General features: G+C 47.3%; 1 protein-coding gene across 1 annotated transcript in view; it reads left to right on the top strand.

Moving 5' to 3' along the window:
* Nucleotides 1–17,766, top strand: part of MED23 (mediator complex subunit 23) — a 189,012-nt gene that overhangs the window by 71,138 nt on the left and 100,108 nt on the right. The gene's annotated exons all lie outside the window — the stretch shown is intronic.

The following is a 17,766-nucleotide window of genomic DNA, read 5'->3' as shown; positions in this document are numbered from 1 at the left end:
CAATTTCATGCATACAGTTAGACATCCTTTTGCAGTTGTCATTTCAGGGCTTTTGCAATTCAGAAACTTCCATTTTCACCACCTCTACATGGTTATGATGTGAGTTGTGCTATGGTTTAGTGTGTGTGTGTGCGTACTTGCATATTTAGATGTAGGGTTTCACAAAGCTTCCAGGTGGCTTTTCCAGTTTTGCATAAATACTGTTATCTAGATTATCTACACCCAAGAGCTGAGACTTTTTCCATTATGCTCTTTGTATGTGGCCCTACTATCCACCAATTTTTGTGCTGGTGTCTCCTAGTGTTTTTTTTTGTTTTGTTTTAGACATGATTATACACAATGAGCTGGTGAATGGTGTGACTTTCCTGTTGGTTGGAATGCATTATTTTTTTTTTCTGATATATGCAATGCTTTGAAGTTCATTCTAGTTGTGCAACATTTGGCTTAGACAACCTCTTTAACGCGTACCTCTCATTTTAGTTGTCTTTTCAGAATCGGATAACCTATGTGTAGATGAAGAATAATACAATTTCAGGCCATTATACACTAATCACACAGGGATATTTTGATTTACTCTGTCGCATAATTGGGGGACACAGAACCTTGGGTGTTATGCTGCTGTCCACTAGGAGGCGACACTATGCATAATCTGAAAAAGATTAACTTTGGCTCCTCCTCTGCAGTATACACCCCTGGACGGCGTCAGCCTTCTCCAGTTTTTGCTTAGTGTCGCAAGGAGGCACACCTTTTTTCTTCCGTTTTTTTCCTTTTTTTCACGGAAATACAGATGAAGAAAAGTGGGTCTCCAGCGAGACTCCCGGCATGGCTCCCTCCTCGGTCCCCTATTAGGGGTACCCGGTTGAGGTCGAGGTGGTTTTTCCCCATGTCGCTCCCTCCCCAGTCCCTCGGGTCCTGGTTCGAGGTCGAGGCCCCCCTCCTTCCCCAACCCCTTTAAGGGGTCTGGGTTGAGGCGAGGATGAAGACCCCCTGACGGTGACAGACGCACCCTCCCTAATCCCCCGCAGGGGGTATTAGGTTGAGACGCCTCAGGTAGGTTCGGAGATCAGGCAGCATTTCGCAGCTTCCAGGGACCCCAGGCTGGCTGAGGGATCCTGTTGGGGCCGGGGGAGGGTGCGGACTGGATGGCACAGCAGAGACAGGGTTTTTCTGCGTCCCTGTCTCTGCAACAGCAGCGGCTCCATAGCGCTTTAGGGGCACCCCATACAAAAACCGCTACCCCTGCTACCCCCACCGCTATCCAGTCGACCATTCTGGGGGGGTCTGGTACAAATCCGCCCCCCCCCCAGACTACCGCGCCGCTCTGGAGCCCTCCTGGGCATCAGGCTTCTAATTTAGGCCGCGGCTTTGGCCTAGCTGAAGCCGCCGCCTTTTCCCCGCCCCCCGGATGACCAAAATGACACGCTGGAGTGTCATAGAAGGGGCGGATTGAGGCAGAAAGGGGGCGTTTTTACGCAGCCCAGCACGCCCTTTTCAGCTCTCCGCCCCCTCCTCCCTCTACTCAGAGCCCCGGTGGCCATTTTTTCTGGATGAGATCCAGGAGAGGAGCATCACAGCGGTCTCCGGGGGGCACAGAACTTGGATCGGTCGGCGCTGGACCTAGGGGCACACCGGTGGGGTAAGCTCACAGCTGGGTTCTCATTACTCAGCTGTGAATCTATACTTCCTATAAGGCTTTCTGTGGGTTCCCTCTGCGTAGCCACCCCTGTAAGATCCCTGATAGCCAGCCTCTGTGCACTATGCCGGGCTCAAGGAAGAGAACCAGGCAGGAATGTTTCTATGCATTCTGTACAGCCTGCAAAGCCACGCTCCCTAGTGGCAGCACGTATCCGCACTGCCGGGACTGCATCCAGAACTCTGGGTCAGAACCCCAGGGAGTCCCTACTGACGCTTCAGTGTCACAGACCACGCCGGAATGGGCAACTCAGATGTCTCAGTCTATGTCACAGTCCATAGACAACCTAACTGCTACATTACTGCAAGCTCTGCAGAGTCGGGCCCCGGCTATGGACGGTACACAGCAAACGGACAGCTTGTCTCAGGAACATGCTGCTTCCGACTCTCACAGACGTAAGCGGACCCACAGGTCTCGATCACCTAAGTCGCACTATAGCACAAGGTCGTCCCCCTCTAGGGAGAGACAGCATCATTCCAGGTCTCCTGGGCAGTCCCCTGCCACAGACAGACAGTGCAATTTACCACAGGGATCCCCCACCACAGAAGACCCCCGCCCCAGGTCGCCCTCCAGGGATCACCTTAGCGAGACACAGGATTCGGAGGGCATCTGTGACTCCGACTCAGATAACGAAACGGTCAGGTCCGTGGTACCTTCTCCCCCTAGCAATACAGCGCTAGTTGAGGACATAATTTCTGCCATTCATCGGGTGCTAAAAATTCCAGAGTCGCCCCCGGAAGTCCCAGAACATAGGATTTGCTTCGAAAGTGTTCAAAAACCACCTAAGGTCTTCCCTAATCACGATGAGTTTGAGAAAATACTTACCAAACAGTTTGCGCAGCCTGACAAAAAATTCGCTAATCGCAAATATTTGGAAGCGAAGTACCCCTTCCCACAGAAAGACACCAAACAATGGACAGATCCACCTGAAGTGGACCCTCCGGTTTCTAGGCTAGCAGCGCAGACTTTACTCTCTCTGCCGGATAGCTCAACCCTCAGGGACGCAGCAGACCGGCAAGTAGAACGCATGGCTCGTTCTATTTTCGAAGCGGCAGGCGCCTCTCTGGGCCCTGCATTTGCTTCAGTTTGGGCATCCAAGGCCATCCTGGCTTGGGCCGAAAAACTACAGGAGGGTCTTCAGGCTTCAAATCCTGAACTCTCGGACCAAGCGGTCCAGATGGCAGTGGTAGCAGACTACATGATTCATGCAGCCCTGGATTCCGCCAGAGGTGTAGCGGGAATAGCATCTAACACCATCACGATCCGACGCATCCTCTGGATGCGAGAATGGAAAGCGGATGCGGCCTCAAAGAAGTCCCTCACACGACTTCCGTGTCCGTTGGACACCATGATAGCCAATGCCACTGGGGGTAAGAGTACCTCTCTCCCTCAACTAAAACCGAAACGCACGTTTAAACGAAGAAACCAGACGCGATTCCGATCCTTTCGGAATTCCTCAGGCTGGTCCGTTTCGCGCCCAGTGCAAAACCGCAACCGTTCTCCACGCAGAGATAACCCACGGACGCAGCAGCGACCGGACAGGGCTTGGCAGTCGAAAGCAGGCCAAGCGAAACCCAAGGGAGGAAAACCTCAGAACTTCACTTCATCATGACTCGAGACCTCCGGAAGACACCCCACCAGTAGGCGGCCGACTTTTACTCTTTCAGCAAGTCTGGCTGCCTATTACAGAAGACAGGTGGGTCAGGGAAATAGTGTCTTCCGGATACAAGATAGAGTTCACTTCCGTTCCACCGAACCGGTTCTTCCTTTCTGTTCCTCCAACACCACCAGAAAAGGCTCGTGTTTTCCACCAAGCGGTTTCCTCTCTCCTTCAATCAGGAGTTGTGGTGCCGGTTCCCGCGAACAAGAGATTCCGAGGATTCTACTCAAATTTGTTCGTAGTTCCCAAGAAAGGAGGCGGCGTCCGACCCATACTGGACCTAAAACAGCTCAACAATTACGTACGGGTCCGTCATTTCCGCATGGAGTCCCTCCGGTCCATCATTGCATCCATGGAGCAGGGAGAATACCTCGCCTCCATAGACATACAGGATGCGTATCTCCACATACCAATTGCTCCCGCCCACCAAAGGTTTCTCAGGTTCGCGGTCAACCAAAACCACTACCAGTTTGTCGCCCTTCCGTTCGGACTCGCCACGGCTCCAAGAACGTTCACCATAGTCATGGCGGCCACCATGGACGTCCTGCACTCAAGAGGCATCCTAGTCGTCCCGTACCTGGACGACCTCCTCGTCAAGTCTCCCACTTTCAAAGACTGCGAGGTCAGTGTCTCAATCACTCTAGACACTGAGTCGCCTGGGATGGCTAGTCAACCTACAGAAATCGTCGACCATCCCAACTCGGACTCTAACATTCCTGGGAATGGTATTCGACACCGCCAGGGGCCTGGTGCTCCTTCCCAAGGACAAGACACTGGCCATCCGTCTGGGAGTTCGCACACTCCTTCGCAGTCCTCCTCGATCTCTCCGGTTTGCCATGAGAGTCCTCGGCCGGATGGCAGCAGCAATAGAGGCAGTGCCATTTGCCCAGTTTCACCTCAGGGTCCTTCAACTAGCCATACTCAGATCTTGGGACAGGAACCCCTTCTCCCTCGACAGGGAGTTCAGGTTGACGTCATCAACCAGGAGGTCCCTGCATTGGTGGCTCAAACCAACCTCGCTTACACGAGGGAAGCCATTCCTCTCAGGACAATGGAAGATCCTTACTACCGATGCAAGCCTGACAGGCTGGGGGGCGGTACACCTACATCACAGGGCAAGTGGTCACCGAGGGAAGTGACATTGCCCATCAATGTTCTGGAAATCAGGGCCATTCTCTTGGCACTGAGAGCCTTTCATCACTTGCTTGCAGCCTCGCACATACGGATACAGTCGGACAATGCCACGGCTGTGGCATATGTGAACCACCAAGGCAGGACCCGCAGCGCCCAGGCGATGAGAGAAGTGGCTCATATCCTCCGCTGGGCGGAAGACACAAGGTCGGTACTTTCTGCGGTACACATTCCGGGTGTAGAAAACTGGGAAGCCGACTTCCTCAGCAGGCAAGGAATGGACTCGGGGGAGTGGTCTCTCCATCCCGAGATTTTTTTACCAGATCTGTCAACGCTGGGGAACCCCGGATGTGGACCTAATGGCATCCCATCTCAATACCAAGGTTCCCAATTTCATGGCCAGGACACACGACCCGCGGTCGCTCGGAGCGGATGCCCTGGTCCAGGACTGGTCCCAGTTCCGACTCCTGTACATTTTTCCACCCCTCCCCCTAATCGCCAGGGTCGTGAGGAAGATCAAGCAAGAGGGAGTTCCGACCATCCTCATCGCGCCAGACTGGCCCAGACGTACTTGGTACGCCGACATCGTCCAACTTACGGCAGACGCCCCCTGGCGTCTACCCGACCGTCACGACCTTCTGTCTCAAGGTCCGTTCTTCCACCAGAATTCAGGGGCTCTCAATTTGACGGCATGGCCCTTGAAACCTGGATTCTAACCCAGGCAGGTTTTTCACCTGCAGTCATTACAACTATGATCAGGGCAAGGAAGCCTGCCTCCGCCAAGCTCTATTATCGTACCTGGAGAGCTTTCTTTTCTTGGTGCGAATCTCATGGACAAGTCCCACTCCCTTATTCCCTCCCGAAGGTACTAGGTTTTCTTCAATCGGGCCTAGATGCCAAGCTATCCTTAAGTTCGCTTAAGAGTCAGGTGTCGGCGCTTTCAGTCCTTTTTCAAAAGCGCATTGCTATTAAACTGCAAGTAAGGACTTTCATCCAGGGAGTTTCCCGATTGGTTCCTCCCTACAAATGTCCGCTGGATACGTGGGACCTCAATCTGGTCCTGACAGCATTGCAAGCTCCACCCTTCGAACCTCTTAGAGGAGTTCCACTCTCCATTCTGTCTCAGAAAGTGGTTTTTCTAGTGGCGATCACCTCGTTACGCAGAGTGTCGGAATTGTCAGCACTTTCCTGCAGACGGCCTTTCCTAGCCTTTCACCAGGACAAGGTGGTTCTCCGCACGGTACCATCCTTCCTTCCGAAGGTTGTGTCCAACTTTCACCTTAATGAAGAGATTTCACTGCCTTCCCTTTGCCCGGTTCCGGTTCATAGAGTGGAGAAGGCTCTGCATACGCTTGACCTCGTCAGAGCATTGCGAATTTACGTGTCCAGGACTGCACCTTTCCGGAAATCTGATTCCCTCTTCATTCTTCCGGAAGGTAGTCGCAAGGGGTTGCCGGCTTCCAAGGCTACCCTTGCCAGGTGGATCAGGTCCACCATACATGAGGCCTACCGACTTAACAGTTCCCCTCTTCCGGCCGGTATCACGGCACACTCTACACGGGCAGTAGGGGCCTCCTGGGCCATTCGGCATCAGGCTTCGGCACAACAAGTGTGCAAGGCGGCCACTTGGACTAGCCTACACACGTTTACGAAACACTACAGTGTTCATACCCAGTCCTCAGCGGATGCGAGCCTGGGTAGACTGGTTCTGCAGGCGACAGTACCCCAAGTCTAGGGGACTGTCAGCACAATATTCGTCCACTGCTTCCCACCCAGGGACTGCTTTGGGACGTCCCAAGGTTGTGTGTCCCCCAATTAGGCGACAGAGTAAAGGAGATTTTTGTGTACTCACCGTAAAATCTTTCTCTTAGCCTTTAATTGGGGGACACAGCTCCCACCCTGTTGCTCTTACGGGCCGTTGTTTCCTGTTGAGTTCTCATATTGTTCTTTGAGCTCGTACATAGTAGCCTTCTTACAGGCATGGTTATGTTATTTGGTTACGTTCCTCCTTATGCTTTGGCACAAAACTGGAGAAGGCTGACGCCGTCCAGGGGTGTATACTGCAGAGGAGGAGCCAAAGTTAATCTTTTTCAGATTATGCATAGTGTCGCCTCCTAGTGGACAGCAGCATAATACCCAAGGTTCTGTGTCCCCCAATTAAAGGCTAAGAGAAAGAGATTTTACGGTGAGTACACAAAAATCTCCTTTTTCAGGTGAAAATTATAGTAAACGGGTTCATGCTACAGTAATATTTCATCATGAAAGTAGGGCATGTAAGTAGAGGCATGCAATGGTGATTTCCTAATCTCAAACAATTTATTGAAACGGCCAACAACCGTGGCTATAACTTGTCACGTGGCCCTGAGTATCAATTTCAGCTTGACAACTACTGTATGTCTCATGGTGTTCACAAGTGAAGTCATTGTATGCAGAGACACAGCATCCCACTCTTGAAGGCGGCCCATAGATCATTGAGGTTCTGGGGTACAGAGTTGTGGGCTTCTATACAGTGTCTCGGATGATTTCAAAGGTTTTCTATGGGATTCATTTCTGAAGAAAGTGGAGGCCATTCCATTTGAGGTACCCCAGTCTCCAGAAGCCATTCCCTAATGATTCCAGCTCTGAGCTGGAGCATTGTTGTCTGTGAAGATTAATTAGGCCTGTGTTCTTGCAGAATCACAATGAACTGGATTCATTAATTTTTATTCCAGTAGTAGGGGCTTGTCACAAAGTGTAGGATTCTTCTGTATTGACTAGACACCTCTGCCCACAATGTAACATCACCACCAGAGGCTCGTCTGGTGACAACAGTGGCTGATGCATAGCGCTCTCCTTGACGTCTCCAACATAGTTGATGATCATATCATTTCTGCTCAGCATAAATCTTTAATCAGTGTACAGCAGTGAGGACCACTGGTCACCAAACATGCACACCATACAGATGTAAATAAATGGTCTGGTGTGCACTTGGGTGTCTTTCACCTCCCTTAAATGTGCCTGAAGTTCCATCCGGTACCAAGGGCATTATTCACAATGAAGAGGTCATTAGTGTGGGATGTGGCCAAAGGATGTCCACATCTATGCCTTTCTATGACTCTTCCAGTCTCTCTGTATCTCTGTAACCTGCTGATGACGCTGTGAGTCTTTAAGCTCAGTGGCCACTTCTGTCTGAAAACATCCTGCTTGAAGCCAAGGTAATGATGATCAATTGTTAGGTCGTCTTGGTCGCATAATGTGAAAATCTGAACAGCATGATGTGAAGGATGTTTAATACAAATTCTAATTGAACCCCCAAAATTTATTGTGCGATTCATGGATCAAACACCTGTTGTAAATTTTGCCATTAAGCTCCTTGTGAGAGAACAGCAAGTTGTGCAAAAAGTAATTTGAAAACAGGAGAAAAAAAATTAGTCAGATCTACTAAAAAAAAAAAAAATATAATTTTTATTAAATATTCGGCACAAATAAACAGACAGGTATAAAATAATGATATCAAGTGATTATTTGATGTGGAAAAAAGCGGCGACAACTACCCAGAGAAAAAGGCTGGATGGTATATGGTAACCAGAACACTCACATGTTAAAGATTTGGACTAGGTCCAAGTAATAAAGCAGTGAGGTCTGAGGCATCTAATCCTGGCCAAAGGAGAGCGGTAACAGAGCTGGGGCAGGGGGGAAAAAAGTGTAAATCCAGCATGTAATTGCTTGCCACAGCAATGAACCTCACTCACAAAAATCCAGTTAAACATGCCGTAAATAGGACCGAAAGCGGAGGTGCTCTAATAATGATCCAAAAATAAATAAGTATGTGGGTGCATGCTCGGCCATAGCATAAAGTCAAATGCCGTCATGCAAACCCCAAAGTGCACAAGCTGGACCAAAATATAAATGGCAAAGCCTGTACTACCACATCAAATAATCACTTGATATCATTGTTTTATACCTGTCTGTTTCTATTTGTGCCTAATATTTAATAAGTGTTATTTTTTAGTAGATCTGACTCATTTTTTTTTCCTCCTGTTTTCAAATGATTTATTGGGAGTCTTTGTCTACCCTTTATTTCTTGATGTCCTGACAATCTATTTGTTTTGTACAAAATGATTTATATGATACGTGATTGGGGCATTTTTCTTATATAAGTTGTGCAAAAACGACAAACATTGAACAAGTTGGACATGTGTAGTCAAAAGTTTAACGGTCACATTAAGTTCACCAGGAAAGGTTAGAGTGCATTTCAGGATCATCCTGACATTTCACCTGAAAGCCAAGTATCCCTAACTTTTTGTGAATAGTGTATATACCTAAAGAACTTGCCAAGGTAAAAAATTGCAAGATGCAGCTCTAATTTTTACTGTGCATAAGAGTGAGGATATGGGCAGGCTCCAGTGTTTTTAGTCTTGTATGCTCAGACTGCTACAGCTACTTGAGGAAACGTATTTCTTATTGGTGGTACAGTGGCCAACAAAGCAATGAATATTGATAAGGAAAAGTATGAAAGGCAGCACTCGCCAGTTTCCTCTGTGGTTAAGTGTCTTTTACTTTAAAATATATACAGCTATCATGCATTATTGCGGTGTGTAAAGGGAGACATGCAGTGAGACAAGTGGACAGCTGTGCTACCGCATGATAGATGTCCATATTTTAAATAAAGGACGCTTATTCACAGAGGTAACTGGTGAGTCCTGCCTTTCATACTTATCGGAGCTCTAATTTTCAGTTGTCTTTGAGCTAGTTTAGTAGAGAGACCAACTGCTGATGCCTCCCATGATAAGCACAACACAGAAATGAAGGGATTCCTGCTCTTTGCTATTTTGCACACAGATAGAAGCTGCAGCATGAAAGAATGGTGCATAGCTGAAAATATTTAAGGTTTTGGAAAAGCTAAATCATATCCCAGAAATATGCTCCTCAATCTGTTTGTGCTCCCTCTACTTGTGTGTCCCTCTGCTCGTCATTACTCCTCCCCATTACTCCTCCCTCCCCGGAGAGTATAATGGGAAGTATAACCTGACCCCTCACTGTGCTGAATGTCCCATATTGCATTGCTCAAGATGCAGTTTAGCAGTTTTTTCACAGTGGATGGTGAGTTCAGGAGGGAGAAAAGTGGGTTTTACGTGGAGAAAGAAGTAGATTTCGCTTGAGATTTATTACAAAGTGTATCGTATTTGCCGTATATACTTGTGTATAAGCGCCCCCCCCCCCCCAATTTTGCCACAAAAAACTGGGAAAACTTATTGACTTGCGTATAAGCCTAGGGTGGAAAATGCAGCTACTGGTAAATTTTAAAAATAAAAATAGATACCAATAAAAGTAAAATTAATTGAGACATCAGTAGGTTAAATGTTTTTGAATATCCATATTTAATCAGGAGCCCCATATAATGCTCCATACAGTTCATGATGGGCCCCATAAGATGCTCCATATAAAATACACCCCATATAATGCTGCACAAAGGTTAATAATGCCCCCCTAAGATGCTCCACAGAATAATATGCCCCCCATAAGATGCTCCATAGATTATGCCCCCATATGCTGCTGCTGCAAAAGATGCCATACTCTCCTCTCCTGCTCAGGACCCAGCACCCGAGATATTCACCTGTCCCGGGTCCATCGCTGCTCACCGCTGTCTGGCACTTCCTGTGTCAGTGACTGTTCAGCCAGCAGAGGGCGCAGCGCGCACTAACCTCGTCACCGCGCCCTCTGCTGCCTAAACGTCACTGACATCGGACGCAGCAGGCAGCGGTGAGCAGCGATGGACCCCGAACAGGTGAATATCGCTATACTTACCCCCTCCTGGCGCGGTCTCTGCAGCCCCGCTTCTCCACGGTCTCCCTTCCTGCCTTCAGCGGTCACGTGATACCACTCATTACACTTCATGAATCTGCGCATATTCATGAGTTTAATGTGCGGTACCATGTGACCGCTGAAGGCAGGAAGGGAGACCGTGGCGAAGCGGGGCTGCAGAGACTGCGTCGGGGGAGGGGTAAGCATGATCTGACACCCCCGCTCCCCCTCCGACCCACAGGTATATGACTCGTGTATTAGCCTATACATGAGTATATACGGTACTTGTTTCAGTTTATGCAGTGCTTGTTGATACGACCATGATCACTTAAGCTTGAGAAAGGTTGTTTATGCTAAATGATACATGACCTGTATAAATTTCACAAAGTGTTGCACTATAGTGTACTCCCTAAGGGTATGTGCACGCCTTCAGGATTTGCAACAGAAAACTCTGCTGCAAATTGTGATGTGTTGGTTGGAAAAATGCTTTTTAAAATATACATTTGTTATTATTTTTTTTTTTCATATTAGTATGGGTGAAATCTGTAGCAGAAACACTTGAAATTTAACATTTTTGCAGATTTAAACTTGCTGCACATCTACAAGTAAAAAAATGTGTGCATGAGACTTCAAGAATCTCATTTACTTTGCTTGTACTAGGAAATCCTTCAGGTTTTCTGACAAAACTATGGGGGGGGGGCCACGAAAGCACAGCTTGTGCACATACACTTGGGTTGACAAAGCGCACTTGTTTCATTGATTGCTTATAGATTAGAATATGAAAAAAGATTGTGTCCTAAGCCTGGTGTCACTAGGAGAGATGACTGTAACTACTAATCTATTTGTTATTACTTGGCTACTCCCCACACCCCGTTAGGCCACACATACTGGGAATAATGGTGCCTTTGCTCCGATTAACAAGCAAAATGCTCATGGTGATCGAATCATTTATGCAGAGAATAAATCCTTATTAGCAGGACCTAGCCGCCTGTTAATATGGGGGGGGGGGGGCCCTGATGACATGATACTCTATGGTTACAGATGGATCATATTGGTAAATGTTTTGTCCATATAACGGTCAGCCTGTGAAACAAGCCAGTAAACAAAACCCCGAATGACTATGGTGTGTGTACATATAATAGTCTTTAGGCATTCTACATGCAGCATCACATGTGCTTGAAAGAGGACTGAACCCAGTGTGTCTCCTCTCTCCTTTAACAGCCAACCAGAGTGGCTAAATTTATAATCATATATTCCATAACCTGACTATTAGAAACTCCTGCCCATGTCATTGACCATACATTTTAACCATTGCTGGCATTCAAACAATCAAACCCTATTAGCGAGACCTCTGTCATATCTACCGTAGTTGCTAAAGTGAAAGCCATGATTTGACAATCCACTCGTACTGTTTTCCCTCAATCCGATTTTTCTATAAATCTCCACTGCGTGTTCCAGTTGCATACTGCTATATCACAAATAGAATTTCCTCATCCTTTGTTCCTAGGTAAAGGAAGGGTTCGCAATCTAGCCTTTTAAATTACTTGTACATCTCTATTATCCACCTAATGCCTGATTTAGACCTCATAGAGATGAATGTAATGTAGGACTTTCTTCACATCCATATCACCACTGCAAATCCTGGCCAAGTTTTAAACGTAAAATTAAAGAGGTACCTTTCACCAGTTTTAGCAGGATACACAGGCTTCATAATGGATTGGTGGCTACAGAGTTTATTTAAACATGCAACGATAATAGCTTGTAAAATTTGGATTCCAATTTGTTCCAAGGGCTAGGGGTCATTACTAGAGATTCATCTCTTGGGGGTTTCGCTTTCTCCTACATGACTGTGACCAGTCATGAGTAAAGAGGCATCAACCTGGGGAAAAAAAACTTGCCCAATCAAAATAGCTTAGAACAAGGGTTTACTGTATGAGACATGTAATGACTTAAAGCCCTGCTCTCCTGTGATTTCTGCACCACCTGTGCAAAGTAGAACAGAGCTATGTGTCATTACAACCACATCTAGCGACTCTCCTCTCGTGACAGACCTAGTGGAGGGGGGGGGGGGGGGGGGGGAGTGCAGCAGAGCTGACAGTGTTCTGAGATGAAAACTGCAAGAGTTGTTTGTAATGACCCTTAGTTTTGCTCTACTCTATACAGTAGATGCAGAGCTCCCTGAGAAGCGCAGGGCTTTGTATCATTCGTTACATGTCTCGCAAAAAGTTAACTTTTTTCCAGGTCACCAATCCTGACAGCACCATGGAGGATGTCCTTATCCTCATTGGGACAGGAAAAGAAGAAAGGTTAAAAGTACCCTCCCATCTCCACCCTTCAGTGTTTTTCCTGTCCCACTGAGGATAGGAACGACGAGAGGAAGCTCCTATCCCTGGCCATATCGGGCAGATCGGCATGGATCGGGGGGCCCAGCCTTTCTCTTCCTGCTGCCAAGAGCTCTGCGGCCGACACCCTTTGATGGGGAGGTCCCATATTCTACCTCAGTGCAGTGCTGCTCCTGGTTTATGAGCCGCTTCCCCCTGCCTGGGTGCTCTCGGCTCAGATGTCTGCCTCCGGCATGCTGTAAGCCCTGCGGGCGCGCTTCCAGCTGCTTCATCTCTGCAGACTGGCCGGGGCATTTCAGGGTCACAGCCGGCGTGTGCTCCTGCGTGCATTCCACGGTGATGTCATCTCTGGAGGCTGGGCAGAGAATTTCTGGGTCGCAGCCAGGGCATGCGTTCCGGCAAAGACCTACATCTGGTTGGGTATCGTATAAATAGGGTCCCTGTGTGTGCGGGGGCTGCCCGACTGTAACAGGGACTGCATACCAGTAATTCTGACATAGAGGATCCCACTAAGACAGACAGTGGCTTGGAGCAAAGCCAGGGTCATGTGAGTATGCTTACAAAAAAGCAAACAACCACCTTTAGCCCTTACCCTACACTTAGAAACTCATGGCATATACTCTGTGTATTCTAGTGGGGAACACCTGTCTTGACAACCATGAAGAAGAAAAGCAATATTTTTTTTAATCTGTAGTGTTAAGCTACCAGAGTCCTGCACTTTAAAGATCGTTCGTGAGGAACAGACTTCTTTGCTGTCTGACATGAGGTTTATGATAAGAGCAGAGGTCCAGGCATCCATTTCTGGGATAACGTATCCTCACGCCCCACAATCCGAATTCCAGGGAGGGTCCCGTAAAAGACCAAGGGAAACGGAATTGTCCTCTGAAGACGAGATGTCAGACGAATCTTACCAAGAGGAGGGAAGAGGTAACTTTATTTTTTCTTTCCCTCTGAGGACACGGACGAACTCCTCCAGGCAGTACGTGATACCATACAGGTGGAGGAAAACCCCTCACCGTACAGGTTGAGTTGTTTGGGGGATTGCGTTCTTAGAGAAGTAGTGTTGTGTTCCCAGTCAATGCCCACATTTGCTCTATGATCATGGAGGAATGGGAGGATGTGGAGAAGAGTCTGGTCATCCCGAGGCTCCACCTACCCTTAGAGCCTGAGGACAGCATGACCTGGGAAGACATCCCCAAGATAGATGTCCCGGTAGCTAAAGTGGCGTAGGGAACTTCCCTTTCATTTGAAAATTCCTCAAGCCTGTAGGAACCCATGGACTGGAAGGCAGATGGTCTCCTAAAGAGGACCTTGGAAATCTATGCAACCATAATCCAAGCCGACATCGCAGCAACCTCCGTGGCACGGTCCATGCACTTATGGGTCGACGACTTAGAAGAACATTTAAGATCTAAGACTCCCAGGGACACCATCCTTAAATCCCTTCCACTCGTTGAACTTGCAACCGGCTTCATGGCTGAAGCATCTGCAGAATCCTTGCTGTTCGCAGCCAGGAATGGGTCTTTGTCCAATGCTGCCCGAAGGGCTCTTTGGTTAAAGACTTGGTCAGGGGCACTCAGTCCAAAAATAAACTTTGTTCCATTCCCTTTTCGGGTAATAGTGTTTGATGCCTTTTCTAGACTATTGTCCAGAAGAGGCCCAGACAAAAAGGGGTTCCCTGAGGAGAAACCAAAAAAATACCATCCCTTTTATCAGTCCCAATCTAGCCACAAGTCAGGCTATCGGGGGGGGGGGGGGAATGGGCAGATGCGGTTTACCCCAAGGGAGGGAAGGGTAGAAAATCCATTTTTGGCTCTGGCTGAAAATGATGCCAGGAGAGTAGGGGGTCATGGATAGATCAGTTTCTGGGGGGCTGGCAGGAGATCTCTCAATCTATTTATCTTGCAGGTAATCTCTCAGGGCTACAAGATAGTCTCCCATCTACGCCCAGAAAGGTTCGTAATAACGAACTGCCCCCTTCACTCAGCCGCCTCCCCCATGTGGACAGACATCCAGGACTTACTAAGCATCAGGGTAATAGTTCCAGTCCCCGAGCAGGAAAAATATACAGGGAACATTATTCCAACCTCTTCTCAGTAAAGAAACCCTCAGGAGAGAGCAGGACGATGATGAACCTCAGGCCCCTAAAGAAATGGATCAGATACAAGAAATTCAAGATGGAATCCATCAAGTCTACGGTTCCTCTTATAGACAGATATATTGTGATGTGTACCATAGATTTTAGAAAATGCATACTATCATGTGCCGGTCCACGTGTCTTACCAGACATTCCTGAGGTTTGCTCTGAGGATCCAGGGGAGAGTCTGTCACTACCAGCTCTGGTGTCTTCCTTTTGGCTAGCCTCAGCACCCAGGGTTTTTACCAAGCTGGGAGCAGAAGTAGTCGATTTACCTAAGGAAATGCGATGTCATCATAGTAACCTATCTAGACGACTTCCTGATAATGGCTAGCTCCGAAGAACAGCTCAGGGATCATTGCCAGTTATCGATCTCCATGCTTCAGAAGCTGGGATGAGTCATAAATTTGGAAGAATCGGACCACCGACGCAAGTCAGCTAGGCAGGGGAGGCCATGTGTAAGGGAGATATTTCCAGAGAGAATGGAGTCTGGAGATGGGATCCAGGTCCTTGTATTTCAGGGAGCTGTACGCGGTGTGGAAAAGTACTTTTCCAGGTCTAGTCAGCAGTCAAGGGCAGACACCTAAAGATCCTGTCCGACAACACGACGGCAGTAGCATTCCTGCGTCATCTGGGGGGACCAAAACACCCTGCGCTGTAACATCTGGCCAGGAGGATCTTCAGATGGGCGGATGCGGCAGTCCAATCCATCTCTGCGGTACATCTGGAGGGATTCAGAAACCAGGTAGCAGACTTCGTCAGCAGACAGAGAACTGAACGACATAGTGTTCAGTATGCTGTGGCAACGCTGGTGGTGCCACGAGTGGATCTATTCCCTGCCAGAGAGAATGCAAAGGTCAGATGATTCTTCTCCCTTAATCCCCTAGACGGTTCAGCGGTGGTCGACGCACTTTCTCAGCCATGTGGAGAGGGTCTCTTTGTATGCATTTTCACCCCTTCTTCTGGTCCCGAGGGTTCTCGGGAAAGTACAGGAGGAAAGAGCAAAGATTGTCTTGGTAGTGCTCTTCTGGCCGAAGAGAAGTTGGTTCCCTCTGCTGAGGAAGATGACAGAAGACCCCTTCCTCCTTCCAAGAAGAGAGGATCTCCTTCACCAGGGCCTGGTTCTCCACCACGACCCATAAAGTCTTCAGCTCTCAGCATGGATCCTGAGAGGCAGGTCTTGAAGTCAAAAGGATTATCTGATGAAGTAATTGCTACCCTTCAAGCAAGTAGAAAGCCTGTGACCGCTGCCATGTGTCATTATCTGACGTCTCCTTAATTTTGTATGAAACAGAAATCTAATGGGAACAGCACCATAGACTGTTATTTGTAAGAGTGCTATTGGGGGGAAAAAAAAAAAACTAACACTTGTATGTGAAAAATTGACTTGTGAATGAGCCCTACACACAGCCCCTTTTTTGTCTTAGCATAAGTTAGAACTATAACTTTACAAGCTAATGCTTCAGCACCAGAGACGAGAAATGAGTGATTAAAGACTGTTTTTATTCCTGCCTCTGTTCCATGATATGGCCACTCTAACATGCTCACACCGGTGAAAGGTACTCTTTAAAAGTATGAGAAGGTACTCTGATGTTGTTTCAGATCAGCAGTCAGGCCATTGCTTTCGTTCCGTAATACAGATGCCCAAAATGCCCGTACATTATGGCCAACTGAATGAGGCCTACCTGTAATTTTGCATCCAAGCTTGGATTTGTCACTTTCTCTGTATTCTATGTAAAACTGCCACTTCTGGTTTGCTCACATCGATCAGTGGTATTTAGCATTAGCTGTAATGTGAAGTCTCTAGGAATTCAGTAATCTAGAATTCATTATTTACGTGGCCAGCGCAATGATTGCCATGTCAGTAGTATTTGGTAAGGTACCCATGGCGTGCAAGAACCATTGACTGTATTCTGACTTTACCATCGGTCTGTCTGCTTGTATGTAGTTAGCAAACCGTTCATACCCATCACTTTATTTTTTGATGTATATTTCACTGAGATGTACATTTTTAATTATTGCTAAATTTATAGATTTATGGAGGTGGTAGATGTACAATCCAATCTAGAGTCTACAAACCTAGAAATATGTACTCAAGTGCAGTAGTTTCCATTTTAAGTTTAGGAACTCATTCTGGATGCGCAGGACTAGTTAATTTCAAGCCCTGTACTCTAGTTCTTGCATGCTAGATAACGTTACATTTATAGTGTTGTGTTGTGAATTTTTGTTTGTCTTGGATGATACTTTTTTTTTCCTCCGGTTTGTCGTCCAAGGGGTCACAAGCAGTCTCCAACAGTCTTCTATACAGAAATCATTAACCAATTGGCCTTGACATGTTCTTCACTAATTGAGTTAACATGTTGCTTTGCGACTCTATGCTTTTACTACCACAGATTGTTTTACCGTTTTTAATGCTTGGCGTGGTTTTTTTTTTTTTTTTTTTTTTGCACCTTAAACTGCAGCTGACCACATATTCCATGGCAGTTGAAAGGAATGTGTTGTCAGAACCTTTCCTATTGTTTAAGTCAGGGTTTTTGTGATAAGTGTATTTAACAATTTTTTTTGTTGAAATTTTCGACATCACAATCTCAAATATAGATATCAAATCTTGCAATTTTCACACTAGCCACTGGGGCTTTTTAGACTTTAACTTCCCTTTTCTGGAAATCAAGAAGTCTACATTTACTTTAGCAGCAATGAACAGACTGACAGTATATTTTGGGTTTTTGAGAGGGGAGGGGCGTAGGGTCAGCTGTAACCTCGCCTGTTGAGGTTGGTGGGCATACAAATTGTATAAAGCTGAAATTAGTCATACCTTCATGCCTCCTGGATGATGCCTTGTTTAGTAAAAATCCTCTTATAGCTATGGGGTGATGGCTGCCCAGAAGATAAGGCTGCCTCTCCGGTCACTATACAGGGTGGGCCATGTATATGGATACACCTAAATAAAATGGGAATGGTTGGTGATATCAACTTCCTGTTTGTAGCCCATTAGTATATGGGAGGAGGAAAACCTTTC

This window comes from Dendrobates tinctorius, unplaced genomic scaffold, assembly GCF_039654945.1.
Source record: "Dendrobates tinctorius isolate UK_male_01 unplaced genomic scaffold, ASM3965494v1 ptg000046l, whole genome shotgun sequence".
NCBI lineage: Eukaryota > Metazoa > Chordata > Amphibia > Anura > Dendrobatidae > Dendrobates > Dendrobates tinctorius.
The sequence above is the reverse complement of the archived record's forward strand: the minus strand, read 5'-3'. Positions and strand labels throughout refer to the sequence as shown.